This window comes from Caloenas nicobarica, chromosome 26 (assembly GCF_036013445.1).
Source record: "Caloenas nicobarica isolate bCalNic1 chromosome 26, bCalNic1.hap1, whole genome shotgun sequence".
Taxonomy (NCBI): domain Eukaryota; kingdom Metazoa; phylum Chordata; class Aves; order Columbiformes; family Columbidae; genus Caloenas; species Caloenas nicobarica.
In genome coordinates this window covers 2776402-2791050 of record NC_088270.1, presented here as the reverse complement: position 1 = coordinate 2791050, position 14649 = coordinate 2776402, and the positions used below count along the sequence as shown (strand labels likewise).

General features: G+C 49.5%; 1 protein-coding gene across 1 annotated transcript in view; it reads left to right on the top strand.

Annotated features, from left to right (window-relative positions):
- Positions 1-1720: 1720 nt before the first annotated feature.
- The window catches only part of KIRREL3 (kirre like nephrin family adhesion molecule 3), a 227605-nt gene continuing 214676 nt past the window's right edge, over positions 1721-14649 (top strand). The window contains exon 1 of the mRNA XM_065652075.1: positions 1721-1779. The gene's annotated coding sequence lies outside the window, so the exon portion shown is untranslated. The remainder of the gene's footprint in view (positions 1780-14649) is intronic.

Sequence of the window (14649 nt, the reverse complement as noted above, 5' to 3'; positions counted from 1 at the left end):
AAGCTAAAAATAATTATTTTTTTAAAAAAATCCTTATTTCCAGGGTGACTACCCCTCTGCAGAAAGCAAAGCGCGTGTGCACCAAGCTGAGACACTTATGTTTCAGCCAATAAACCTCAGTTCACTGCTGCTCCTAAGCCAGGTTTAACCCTCCTAGCATCGGTTTAGCTTGGCTGCACAGGAGGGTAATAATCCCCGCTTAGCTAAACCAGCTCAGGTATCCACAAAGCCAAGCTCCATCGAGGCAAGCAGGCACTTGCAGAAGCTCCCAGCACGGCACCAAGAGCTGTGGCAGCCCCCTTTGAAGTTCACCTTTCAGCACAGCAGTAAGTAATTAGAGTCCACAGCTGTAATTACTTTCTAATGCTCGGGTTTATAATTGCGCTCAGCTGCCCCTTTTGGACTCGGGAGATGGAGGTGAGGGAGTCTGTGGCTTTGGTGGCTGTGCGAAGCGTGATGGTAAGAGTAGTTTTTATTTATTTGTGTTTTTTGAGCCCCTCTGTTTTGTCCCAAACATCCTGCTGGGTAAAAAATAATAATTAAATGAGTATTTGTTTATTAAGAGAAAAAAAAAAAAGCAAGCTTAAAAAGCTCGGAAATGGTGATTGAAGGAAAGGAAAGGCCTCTTTTCCCCCTTTTTTTGTTGTACGGGGGTTGTAGCAGCTTTTGCAAAATCTGCGTGTCCCCCCCGCGTGCCCCTGGCTCCCCCAAAAACTTTATTTCGGGGGTTTTTGGTGGATTTTCTCCCTCCTGGCTCCGTTTTTTTTTGGGGGGGAGTGAGGGGAGGAGGCGCTGCTCCCCTGGGGGTGAGGCTGCAATGGGGGGCGCTGGACGAACCTCCCCCCGCCAGGACCTGGGTAAAGCGCCGCCTGTGCGGATGTAACTTAGTCCTGGGAGGGGGTGAGTTAGTTTTTGGGCCCCCTTGACTGGACCTGGGGGTGATTCTTCGGCTGCTTCATCCCCCCTCCGGGGTGCGTTCCCCCCAAAATCGCGCAGGTAGGTGAGGACGGTGCTGGGGGGGCGGCCAGCGACCCCCTCCCTTCCAAATTTAGCGATATATGTGGGGGGAGAAGCCACATCACTGCTTGATTCATTCCTTTAATTACCCCGTTGGGGCAGGGAGCAGCACTGGAGAGTGGTGTCAATTATGGGTGTGGGGAGGTGTAAATTAAAGAAGCGATACAGAAGCAGCGGAGCCCGCCCCCCCTTAATTTGCACCCCACACCGTGTGGCTAAGCGAGCGCTTAGGGGGGTGGGCGTGTGCGCGCAAATGCCCCTCGACTTGCAAAAAGGGAGGGGTGCGCAAATGCCCCTCGACTTGCAAAAAGGGAGGGGTGCGCAAATGCCCCCGACCTTGCAGAAACCGGGTCTCTCCCCCACCTTGCAAAAACCGCCCCCACCCCGCGCATCCCATCCCGTCTTGCGGGGCTGAGCCATCCCCGGCTGCGCGCAAGTTACTCCCCCTGTAACCATCACTTTTCTTCTTCCCTCCCCTTTTTTCCTCTCTCTCTCTCCCCCCCCTCCTCAAAAAGCCAGGCAGCGCCGCCGAGCTTCGCTCCGCCAGTCAAGGCAGCGCTGCCGGGGGAGGAGCTGGGGGGGCGGCGATGGAGCCGTGCGAGCGGAGCCGGCGGGCGGCGGCCGCTTGAACCCCCCCCACCCCCGGCATCCCCGGTAACGGAGCCCCCAGACCCCCCGGCGCCCGGAGCCCACCCTGAGGAATGAGCGCTTTCCAGGCAGACCTGCTCCTCCTCCTCCTCGGCGCCTTCCTCCTCAGCCACGGTAGGGACCCGGCACTTAGTTGGGGGGTGTTGTGTGTGATTTTTGCTCTTTGGGGAAGGCGGGGGGGAAGAGAAAGGGAGAATTGCAGAGGTTTGTGGTTTTTTAAATGCATCTCTGCCGAGGCAGCTAGCTTTTTTTTTTTTGAGAAAAATCTTTAGCATGCAAATGAGTTCTTTCTGCTCCAGCTCCGTTAATTAGATCGTGTTTGTGTGTAAACACGGGTTTGCTCAGCAACAGCACCTACCCCTCCCACCCCGTACCGATGGAGGATGAATTTCGGTGCTTGGGGGGGGATGAAGCCTCTTTGGCTGGTGGGAGAACCCCCGCTGGCTGCACCCAGGAGCAGCGGTTGTAAAGCCGGGGTAGGGAGCGATTTGCTCGAGGGGGGTGAAGAGTTGCTTTGAATGCAGCCAGCACAGGGAACCCCTGTGGTGGCTTTTTTGGGGGTGCCACAGCCGGATCCCACCTCCCCGACAGCGTGGGAGCCGGGGCAGGAGCGTGGGAATCCGCCTTGTAACTTTGCTACTTGCTTGTGTGCCCCCACAAATTAAAAAAAGAATTAAAAAATAAAAGGTTTGGGGTGGGGGTGCATTTTTGGGAAGCTGTGTTTGTCGTGCTGCTGTGTGCCTGGTCTATGGACTATGTGTCACCTGTGGAGGACGCTGAGCTACAACCAGACCCAAGCTTCCTGGATCTGCTGCTCGTCCCCTCGCGACGCCGGTGTCAAAGACCATCTGTGTCACGCTGCCCTGGTCCTGAAGCTGGCTTTTGTGAGGGTAGGGCTTGGGGTTGCTTTAAAACAAAAACAAAAAAAAAAAAAGGGAAAAAAAAAAACCAAACCAGTCCCAAACCCACGCAGCTAGTCCATCTGTTGATTAAATGAAGGATAAAACTTTTGGAGAGAGTGGTACTTCTCAATGGGCAGCTGGGTTTTTGCTCAGCCAGACATTATTGCTGAGCATCCCCCACCATACGCTGCGTTTCCCCCTATTCCCCGAGCAAGGACGCTGCATTGAGAGGCAGCTGTGCTTCTGCTTGTCCTCAGCTCTTATTTTCCTGGGCTCGGATGCAATACTGGGCTCCCACGCTGCCCTCCCTTCCCCTCTTTTTCCTCTTTCCCCTCTCTCTGCTTGTACTAATATTCCTTCAGGGAGAAAGCTGTGTTTGCATTTGCATTTGCTCCTGCACAAAAGAAACCCACTGTGCCTTCCGTGTAGGTTTCTGGCTGAACAAATTCGAACTCTTGCTGGTGCGGAAGCAGGTCTGGGGATATATCAGCAAAATTTGGAAGCTGATCCTGGCCTTCTGCATCTCTCCCCGCTCCCACGAACCTCTTGACTTCCCGCGGGTCAAATGGCAGTTTGTAACCAAGCTGAATGAGTTTGTGTCTGGGATCCAGCGGGGATTTGTTTCCTCTTTTTTTTTTCCCTCCTCCCTTTTGCAGTCATTATTTTTAATAAGGGCTAATGCACTTTTTTTAATAGCTCTCACGTTAAAAGCTACTGTAGCCTGACCTCAGTTGATTTGTTTCCCTTGTCTGTACCGTCAGGACTGTGCAGCTGGTACCTTGCTTATTCATGCTGGGTTACGAGGCAGAGAGATCGTGTCTTGCAGAGGGTTTTTGGCTCTTTCCTCCCGTCAGAAGAACCAAATGCATTTACATGGAGTTGCTGCTCACAGTACATGAGAAAAAGGGGCTGTCGACAGCATAGTAGCTTTCCCCTTTGGGGTGAAACCGTGTGAAGGATCCCTAATAGGATTTCATGCAAAGGTTTCCTTAAACCACATGGTACTTTGGGGAGGATGTAAGAACCGAAGCTTATTTTCCAGCACATGTTGTGTTTGCCTCCCCTTGAGCAGCCGCTGTGGTTGTCCTGGTGTGTCCAGGTGCGGTGGCATTTGCTTTCCATGGGCAAAGATGCTCCTAAGGACTGGTGGGCTGTGGGGTTGGGATGTGTGTACCCAGAGCATCCATGCCTTGCTCTGGAGGGAGCTGGTGGGCCAAAACCCATGTGAAAAAACAGCTAAAATCACTTGACCCTGCCTGTCAGGAGTTTCAGTGGCTGCTTTTTGTGGGCAAGGAACAGGCAGGGCTGTTGTTTCCTTGCCTGCAGCACCAAAAGTGCCTTGAAGGGATTTGCCGTAATAAGGCAGGCAGGACTTAAATTCCATTGAGCCAGGGGCAGCAGGGATGGGAGGAACTGTGGTCTGGATACCGTTTGGTTTTTTTAAAAAGCCTCATGGAAAAAGGCATTTTCCACCACTGGCTCTGTATACCTATGCCCTTGGGTTTGTATTTCATGGGCTTCCTTGTGGCATCCTGCTGGTTTCTTGCAAACTGCGCAGGCTAAAGCTGGGGGCTTCCAGCTGAGCTTGCAGGAGGAGTGAAGGTTTTTTGTTCCTTTGCTGCACCTGGGTGTACATGGGCATTGCTCAGCCCAGGAGGAGCATCATCTCTTTCTTGCAGCTGACTCCTGTGCCTCTCTTGAGGCGATCTCAGAAGAACAAATTGCCTTTCCCTTGAGCATCCTCTGCCTTTCACCCTTGCAAGCGGGCCAAAACAACTTGTGCTTGCTCTTGCTGGAAGTCGATAGATCTTGTTTCTTCTTCAGAGCTGTGTTGTGTGTGTTGGTTTTTTTTCCCCTCCTGGTTCTGCTTGCTCTTCCACCCACCTCCCCCGAAAGCTGTCAGGACCGCAGTTTTGGTGGAAGGTGGGATCAAGTCGCAGCAGGATTTGCCTCGTGCAGAGACTTGGATCTCTTGGTGGGAAGAAATTGATGCTTCCATCAAACTAGTGGATAGTTTACCTTTCCTCCCTCTGCTCCAACAGCAGCCAAACTGGGAGAGGCTGGAGGCAACTGGGGACAGAGGGAAGGACCACAGATGTACCCGTAACCACCACCTCCTTTTACTGCCCTGTACCAACCTAGATGAATTTGGCAGGATGTGAAATTTACCTTGGACGGGGAAGATTTGTGCCTGCCAGGGGCCCTCTTTCTAAAGGCGTGTTTGCTTTCCCTCAGGGTGATGAATACCAAGTTCTCCGGGTGTTGCAGGCGATGTTTTTCTCCTTCACAGTTCACTTGGTTCCTCCCTGGAAGCAAATGCTTCGCAATCTTCTGTCAGAGGGGTCTGTTATTAGCAGCAGTGGCTCAAATTCCCGGTTCCTTGTCATCAGCCCCCAGGTGAAAAAAGGGCAAAATTATGCTGGTTAAGAGAAATCGGGCCAATTCTGCCCACCACCACTGGTTAGGACTGGGAGATAAGGATTTTTAGCATCTCAGGGGAGGTTTTTTTAGGTGCCGGGAGGTATGTGTACAAGGGTTGGTGGCTTTGCTTGCTTCTTGGGAAGCCAACGAATTGCATGTGGTGCTGCAAAAGGAGTGAGTGCTAATGGGCTTTGAAAATTAAGGCAAGGAAGAGTGCTCGCAGCAGAGCTTGCAATTAAAAGTGAGTAGGAGACGGGAAAGGTGTTTTGTGGGGGTGGGAGGTGCTGCTGGTGGAAAGATGTGGCCGTGGTGGCGCCATGGGAGTTCACAACTGGGAAACCTCAAGCTAGAGCTGGGATCACCCAGTCTGTGTTATCCTCGGGGAAAAAGTGCAGCGTTGCCTCTTGCCATGTCTGATTTAATACAATTTAGAGCTCCCCATCTTGAGTCTGTACCTCCCGCAGTGAGATTCGCGTGAGGACCACAGATGACTTTGCTCAAACTGGCTTTTCTTGCAAGGTTTGAATTATTTGAGAAGAACAAGAGGGAGGAGCAGTGGTGTGTTGTGTTTGGTTTTTTTCAAGCACACTTTGCCAGAGGGAGGCAAGTGAGGAGAAACACCTGCCCTGATGCTACTACCAAATTACACAGATTCCTGGAGAGTTTGTGCACAGCACATCTGGGCCAGATGTTGATCATTTCTCTGTTTTAGGGGACACCAAATGGAGTAGGAATGCGCACAAAAATCCCTGGCAGCTCCTGGGCTCTCTGCAGCTAGACTGCACAGTTAGAATAAAAAGGCTCAATGCTCTTCTTTCTTTTGTAGCCCTAAATAAAGGGGAGAGGCTGATGTGCCCCTTAGGTTGTGAATTGGCTGAGGATCAAGGTCTTTGAACAAACTGTTTTCCTACAAGCGGCTGCAATGGAAAGCGTGGCTGGCTTCAAACCTCTGATTTAATGATTGGTTCTGCAAATTTGCGTGGTTCTTCTGGCTTTCAGCTCTTCGGTGTGGTGCTGGGTGGAGGAGACTTCATGAAAATGCTGCTGGAGAAATGGCTTTGCATCACTTCCAGGATCCTTCCAGTAGGATTAAACAGCTTTTTTTCTTCTTTTATTTATTTTAAAGACCAGCAAATTGATAACCACCATTGATGAAGGCCCTGATTCAGCCTCTTTTTAGGAGCAATACAAGTCTTTACTTTGACTTCTTTGGGAGCTGCCTCTGGCCAAAGGGAGACAGGGCAGCAGTGGCGGTTTACAGTCTTATTTTATAAATCAATAGGTAGTGAAACAAATTGGTGGTAAATCAGGTCTCTTATTTGCTGAGATTTAAGGCGGTTGACAGATCTGAGAGTCTGTTTTTAAGGCCGTCTGCCCTCCCTTTGGGGCTGGCAGTTGTCCCAGCTCTCGCAGGGGGTGTGAATCCCTTGCCCGCAGTATTAATTTCAAAGGTGCCAGGAGATGTGCGGGATTTTCCTTTTGGCTGGGAAGAAGTGAAGTTTAAAGCCTGCGCTGCTGTTTCTAGGCAAGGCTTGAATAGCAGCATCCTGATGCCGCTCAGGACTCCTGGGTTCCTATTCCTCTGCTCCACCGCGCCTTGGGAAGCATCTATAATCCAAACCGCTGGAGGAGGGGAGAGGAAAATATCCCTTTCTGAAGGGTGCATTGCGGTAGGACAGAGCAAACGCTGCGTTCTGGTCTTGGAAACGGCGGCCCGACAGATGTCCTGGTTCAATACGCCTTTTGAGCGCCGTCAAGGCTGTTTATTCATCACCCGGCTGGCAAGAGCCGTGCTGGAGTGTTTGCCTTTCCCTGGTGGCAGCAGCAGCCTCCAAAGCGGAGCAGGAGAAGCTGGAGGTCACTTGGCTGCTACGTGGCTCTTACTTTATTGAGTTGCATTAAACAGTTTAAAAAAAAAAAAAATCTGAATGTGCTTTGAGTGTACCTCTTAGCGATGGGCCTCCTGCCTCTTTTAGCATCATCACATGCTAAGTAGGAGGCGGAACGCTTGTGGTGTTAAATTTGGATGCTAACTTCGGGATCTTCTCTTAATGTGTTGATTCAACGCCCCCTCTTGCAGCAAGAGCTTTTGGTCTGGTGCCTTTTGGGTTCTCAGAGTGGAGCAAGATTGGGTTTTTTTTGAGGGCTTTGCCATAACTGCTGCTCATTAGCTGTTGACGGAAGCACATCAGACTTTCAACTAGGATAATAGATGCTTTCTTTTGTTTCCAATTACTTTGTGTTTGGTGGGGTTGCTGTGCTGGTTTGATGTCTATGTGGTCAGATGGTGGCTAATTTGCCTCCTAAGTGCCAGTGAATTTATGTTCCTGGGTCCCTTGCTGGCATTTTCAATATGGCATGTGGCAAAGCCGCGGTGTGGATACCCTACCTGGGTGTGCCAGGGTTTGGCCAGATGCTGCAGCACCTAAAGGCTTTTGGCTGCCTCTGTGGGAAGGGAAATACAGAGAAAATTCAGTGATGTTGTTTTCAGAAGCTTGCTGCCCAGCAGGATGCGTGCTGCAGGCTAGGGGAGACTGATTCTGTGATTCTGTAATTATAGACAAAATATGCACCGATGAACTTTCTCAAACTTCCTCTTGGATGAAGGATCAAAGCTTTCTGCTGTGGGCTCAATATTACTTTATTTTCCCCCAAGCAGAGAGTGAGTGGGAGAAGGCATTGGATTTAGAGTCTCACCTTGCATTTTGGGCAGGTATTTACTCATTAACTTAATATTGCCTAACTCATTAAAAGATCAGAAATGAAGGGCCTGAATCCTCCTCAGGTTTTCCCTGTCTCCCCATAAGCATAAATGAGTATTCAAGCTGTATGCTGCCAGTCAGTAAATGTCAATATTGGATAAGTGTTTCCTTCATATCACTGCAATTTAGCATAAGCTGCTTGGAAACAAATGTCTTCCATAAGCATGAGGTGTTTCAGTAAGTACACAGTCAACATTACTATGAGGATTAAATAAATGTCAGCCCCACTTGTGTGCTCAGCATCAAGTTCAGACAGCCCGAGCTGCATAACAGCGGTGACAACGGGAGGGATTTTGCGAGTCTTTGCGGAGAATGTAGAATGGAAGGAGACATTTCAGGTGGATACGAAGGCGATGTGGGTGCTCAGAGGGTGCAGATGCACCTTTCAGTGGTGTGGAGAGCAAGGGATGCATGGACTATCCCTCCAGAATAACAGGGCTGCTCTGGAGAGAGCCTTTTTCTGGCACTAGCTGGCAACCCGAAGCCAAAAACTTGATTTAACCAGCTGCTGGCTCAGTGTGAGCATCCTTCTGAAGATCTGCCCAGGCCACCAGTGCTTGGCTGGACCTACCCCTGCCTTTTCCAGTGCAAACTGGGAGTTGCTTGGCTGCAGTGGGCTTCTCACCCCTCACTTTGCATCTTCCCCGGTCACCCCGAGATGTCACTGGATGCTGCCTCGGTCCATGGAGAGCTCTGCCAGCAAGGAGAGAAAATCTGGGAGTGCGGTGCGGGGGGCTGAGCTGGATGTATTTCCATTTCCAGCCATGCAAAACCGCTGCTTTCTCCCCAGCTGGCAAGTAGTTGACTGTAGCCACTCGTTTCCAGCTGCACAAAAATAACTGTAGACAAAATCGTTAGCAGGCAGATGAGCCTTATCAGCTCCTCTAATGCCTGTCTCTGCCTCTGGTCTGTGTGGACTCGTTACCCTGCAGAGTGTGTATTTTAATGACTGGCCCTTGCTGTTCCAGGTGACCTGAGCAGAGCATCCCAGTCGTGTCTGAGCAGTCGGGGAGGTTTTTGCAGCTCGTTCCTAGAGCCGAGTCTAACCACGGCTCTCGCCTCGTTAGGCTACGCATTTACGCTGCTGAAGAAACAGCTTGCAGACATGTGGGGTGTCTTAATAATTCAGACTAGAGGAAGGGGGTGCAGGGAAGGAACACCCCGAGTGTTTCGAATCTCAAACCAGGTCACCTCGCAGAAATAATGCAGTTTTTCTTCTCGCTTTTTCGCTTCAGCCTGGCGGTGGCAGCAGCAGCGCTCGCATGGAGCCGAGCGATCTGCCTAGGGCTCTTTTGCAGAGGTGCAAGGTGCGGGTGCTGGGCTCCGGCTTCTTGGGGGGACTTGGGGTTCGGCACCCAAAGCCGTTGCCCTCCCTGCGCTGCAGAGGGGCTGTTGGAGGGATGGGGTAGGGAGGAGACTTGGGGGGGCCCCTCCTGAGGAGCAGTGGCCACCCCATTGTATGGTTGGACACATCTCCGTGCAAGGGGGCAGATCTTGAGGTGACCCTGCCAAGGGGAGCACAGATGCCATGAGCTTGCTCAAAAAGCAGCAAGGGTGAGGGTGTAGAAGGGGAATGTGGGGCTGTGTCTGACCCACTGCTTTTTGCTGTGCTAAACTTATTTTTGATGATGCCACCCAAGGAGGTGATGAACCCCCCATGCGTCCCTGTGGATGCAGCAGCAGGGGATGGATGCTGTAGCTGGTCAGCCGCGCCTTTGTTTTATATATATATATATATATATATTTTTCTGTCCTCTCTCCCAGAAGCTAATCCCCAGAGTGTGATTTACCACTCCTCTCTTCTCCTTCTGGCTGTGTCTTTAATAAGCTGGGAGTGACTGGAGCACCGTCTTGCCCCCCCACCCCGTAAGTGCTGAAGAAACAGAAGCACCAGATGCTAAATTTAGGTACAGCTGTTTGGAATGTTTTGTCCTCCCGATCACACAGTCTGACACTGTCTATGCTTATTCCTCATCTTGTCCAGAGACTGAAAAGGTTTAAGATATCAAAGCTCTGAGTTGGCTGTAAATTAACTCCTGTCTAAGCTGAAGCCTTGACTAGTAGATGGGAGATTTCTTGTGCTTTCCTTTATTTGCACTTATAAAAATGGAAATTACCAGGTAACCTCGAGAAAGGCATCTTCCTTCTGTACTTGAGAGACGGTACTGCTGGTTTTTCCCCTTGCTCATGAGCTTCCCCACCAGAAACCAAGGGAAACATCTTCAGCCCTGCTGTCCCTCAGCCTTCTTATGTGCCTAAGCCCAGTTCTCAAGTGCAGCTTAAACAGGCTCAGCAGTCCAGCTCAGTCTCTGCATGCCTGAAGTTGTCCTGATCCAGTACCATGTCCTGGATATTATGGAAGATTAAATGAGTGCTTTTTCTCATGTTTTTTCTTTTTTTTTTTTTCTTTTCCTCTTGTGTGAGTGTCTAGCTCCTGTGGCAGCAACAGCTCCTTGAAGATTCCTTTTGCTCTGGTCATGCTTAAAATGATAATATTGGTTTAAGATAGACACTTGCGATAAACTAGCAAACACGATGCCCTTTGAAATCTTCAAAGCCCTCTTCTATCAAATGGGCTGGCTAGAAAGGCAACTGCCAGGGCACTCTGATTGCCACGCTTGGGATGCTAAACTCCTAAAATTCCATTTTCTTTGAGAGAGCTGACACCTCTCACCTTCCTCTCCTTCTCTGGGAGGTGCTGGCTGTGTCAAGGTGGTACTAGCTCAGCATATCTGTGCAGTTTACTTCTTGTGTACTACCTGTCACCTCCCCAAATCTGCCTTTTTTTTAACCTTTTTGCAATGGCAGCAAACCAGTGCTAACCAGGTAAAGCTGGTTTTTCCTGGGGTTGAGTAGGAATGGAGGGAGGAAAGAGGGGAAGAGTGAAACATCTCAAGAAGAAGGAAAGGACCACATGCAGTTGCCAAATGGGTGATGTCCGTTAACAACTTCTTTACGGTGGTGGTTATAGCGAACTTCTCATCTAGCATGGTGATTTTTCTTTTTTATGCAGCAGGTAGTTTGTGTCCGTGGTTTGGCTTTCTTCCAGGTGTACCAGAGTTGCTGTCCTAGTGGAAGCAATTTGCTCAAAATCAAGGAGAAAAGTTGAAGTTCTGAAATTTGCTGTGGAGCAGGAAGCATCTGAGAATTATGGATTGGAGATTTTGAAGCGGACTTGCCAAAATACCGTGGTTTGATATTTGCAATTTTAATGTAGAGTTCAGGAAGGGTGTTTTTGTGCACGAAGGCTGGTGGGTACTGCTGTCCTCCGGATGAAGGGATGCTGAGAAGCTGTTTTAGAAACTATTTGAGTGTCGATTGCTGGTCATCCTTCTCTGGGCTTTGGAAATGGGGTGCAGATCTCTTCTTGACTTTGACCTGGCAATTTGTCACAATATATTTAATTCTAGGACTATGTTAACCTGATTTGTGTTTCTGCAAAGTGTCTTGGGGTAGGTTCAATGCAATTGCGTTATTTTCTGACACATGGTTGTTCTTTTGGTCTGTTTGCGTGCTTTTCTTGCCCATTCTCATGTACACCATGACGATGTCGTGTGCCAGCATGTGCCTTACTTGCTCTTCTCTGAAAGCACCCTTAATCTGCTCATAATTATTGGAAAATATGGAAATATTATAGAGGTGCCAATGATGTTCATCTTGCCCTGGTGCATTGAGCAGGACCTAAGAGGCAATTGAAGAGATTGATGGGCAGTAATGGGTATAATAGTAATTTTTGTCCTGTGTTTTTAATAGTGATTGACAAGAAACGCAGCTGGAGCCCCCATGTGGAGACTGAGAGATGCTGTTAAATTACAGAGGCTTCTTAATGAGCCCGCGTAATAAAAATGAGGCATAATGAGCAAAGTATAATAGCAGTATTATGCTTACAAGTGCTCTAGCAGAGGGCTGAGCAGGCAGCGCCTGGATGTGCTGGGGGATGATGTCTCTGGGGTGAAGGGCTTTCCTGGTTGGGATGAAGATGAGGAGGCTGGGGAATATTTGGGAGAATTGGGAATAATATTGGCTAGCCAGGTGCCATGCTTCCCTGTCATCCAATGGGAATGATGAGTAGGTGGAGAACCAGAGATAGTTGATCCTGTGTGCTTTTGGTTTTGTTTGTAAAGGGTTTTTTTGTTGTTGTTGTTGTTTGTAAGGTTTTGGGCAAATCTCTGCTCTGGGTTTTATCCACTTAATGTAACCTTGGGGAAGCCCATGCGAGCATCCTTGTTATGCAGATTAAATTGCAAAGGAGTCAGATTTTGTGTCGGGAAGGTAAAGCAATGGGATTTTTTTAGCAGCCTGGACGTGCAGGGAATTGATGGATTAGCCAGATTGGGGCTGCGTTGGGGGTGGAGGTGGGAAGTGGATTAGCGTCTGCAGAACAGTTATGTCTCTGCTGCTGTTAAATGTAGTTAAACTTGAGTGACTTCTAATCTAATAATGAAAAGGAAGAGAAATAAGTGTTCGCAGTGATGCATGCCCCTCACTGTAAGTACTAATTGAAAACAGATATTTACTTTTAAAATGAAAATGTAATACAATAAATGGCGAGTTGAGGATTTTGCGCATGTAGGAGGGAGAAATGAATGTGTGCAGCCTCCCGTCTGCTCTGTGTCCAACCGGGAGCAGGACCTCCCATGCTGTGGGACCAGTAAGCTGGAGAAAGGGCCTGAGGCTCATGTTAAAGCTGAGCTCAGAGCTTTGCTTTGCTAAAATGGGGTGCATTAAAGTTCTCTCCGTCTCCTTCTCCTGTCCCCTGCAACCTGCCTGGAACAAGCAGCAGCCAGAGCCAGAGTCGCAGTGCTTTTTAAAGCAGTTTATAGGCAAAGCTCAGTGCTGCGTGACTGGTGGCCATTAAAGGATGCTCCCTGACAAAAGCATCCCCCCCAGAGCACTGTAATCTTTGGAGGGAAGCAGCCTGGCCCCTAATCCCTTTGTGCAGAGTTCCTGCTTGTTTCTTCGTATGGGTGCGTTGATGCAATTTGCATTTTTTTGCACTCTTGATCGTATGCATAGAATTCAAATTGAAAACGGGGGCTTGAATAGATTTGCATGCTGATGAGGCGGTGGTTTTATTTATTTATTTGGAGCCTTCTCAAGCAGGCGGCAGGCTGCTGGAAAGCCACTTGTGCAGCTCCGTTGGTGACAGAGCTCTCTGGCAGCACAAGGACCTCCTTTTTTTTCCTGACACTCACTTGTCCCCTTTGTGGTTGAAGCCGATGGTCTCCGCTCCAGCAGCTCTTGGCTCCATCCTTCTGAACCCTCACAGAGGCAATTATGGAGATGGATAACTTCAACCCACCTTAACTCACCAGAGATGCTTTTTTTATGGTTATACTGGTGCTAACTGGGTCTGGGTGTGGACTTGCCACATGATGAAGGGGAAACATTATGGTGTTGAAGCTTGTTAGAGCTGACATGAGCTGTTTGCTGAATATCGGCAAAATAATGGGATTGTGCCCCGGTTCTCTCCATGACCCTGCAGCAGTGCTCAGGGTGAGCGCGGGTACCTGCTGCCCATGCTCCTCATCAGGCCCTTCATCACCGGGCTGTTACTTCTGCTGTTTTTTTTCAAGCAGCCAACCTTGGGATGTTGCATATGGGCTTTGGCTGCGATGCCTAGCAGTCCTGCTCTGCTGAGGACATCTTCCATCGGCGCTGCCGTGGTCCTCCTTGATGGGAGCCTTCCAGCCTTTTTCAAGGTCAGAAAGTTTGGAAATATCAAGCAAAGTGTCAGAGAAGGGGGAAGCCAAGGGCCAGGAGGAAAAAAGTGGTTCCCGAAATGCCATGCCATTGCTGGGCAGGAAAAAAAAGGCACCAAACCCTAGGTGTTTTCATTGAATTGTGGCTCCGTGTCCCTTTGTGTTCTCATCCCCTGCCCCAAATCTACAGCACATAGACCTGGCTTAGAGCTTAGTGCTCAGCCTGCCTGTGCCAGCTCTCCCTCCCCAGATGACTTCTGCTGCAGCTGAGTTCATTGCTGAACGATGGCCAAGCTGGGGCTTTGGAAATGGCAGCAGGAATTTGGGTCACATCGTGCTGCCCTGGGAGGGCGAGTTTCTCTCAGAGCAGTCTGGCTTCCAGTTATTATTTTATGGGGGATGTTGGAGGTTGATAAGGGAGCTGTTCTGACTGCCAGTGGGGCTTATTTGGGGCTTATTGTATGCTCCAGTTTGTATTTTAATATAGTCAAAGGTGACTTACAACTTTAATTTTAAAACTGATTGCTCAAGTGTTCTTTTTTATCAATGTGAAACCAGATTAATCTCAGCCTTCCTCGATCCTGCTGGTAGCTTTTCTTTCCCTGGCTGGAGACACGTGTGGTCTGTGTTGCACCAATGAAAGACAAGACGGGAAGATGTTTGCGGAACGATAAATAATTGTCATGGGGTCTGCTTTTCTTCCAGAGAAGTCTCCGCTCTACGAGCTTGACAATGGCATCAGTGGGAGCTCTTGCTTTTGTAGCAGGTTCTCTGCCTCGGCTTGCGGAGCAGGGCTTTGCCGAACAATGTCCGGCTTTGTGCTTCCTGTAGAAACCTCGTTTTTGTCATCGTGTTTCTCCCCAGTTTTGCAGGCTCTCCGTAAATGCATCTCCTTCCGTGCCGCTTTGTACTGCCAGAATTGCAATTCCTTGCGCTTGCTCTGCTGCTTGCAAGATGTTTGGTGCCCCAGATGACAATATTTTGTGGGATGAGAAGGTGGCCTCGTGGCGGGGACAGTGTGGTGGGTCATGGGGAGCTGAAGTTCAGTCCTTGTCCTCCTTCTGGCTCCTTGAGCATCCTTGGGTGGTCATGCTGGGCTGGAGCATCCAACGGCAGCTAGAGCTTGGAGATGCTTCTGCATCTAGACACCTAATTTGGGGTGTTTTAAGACACCTTTAATACCAGGGTTTTGCCTGA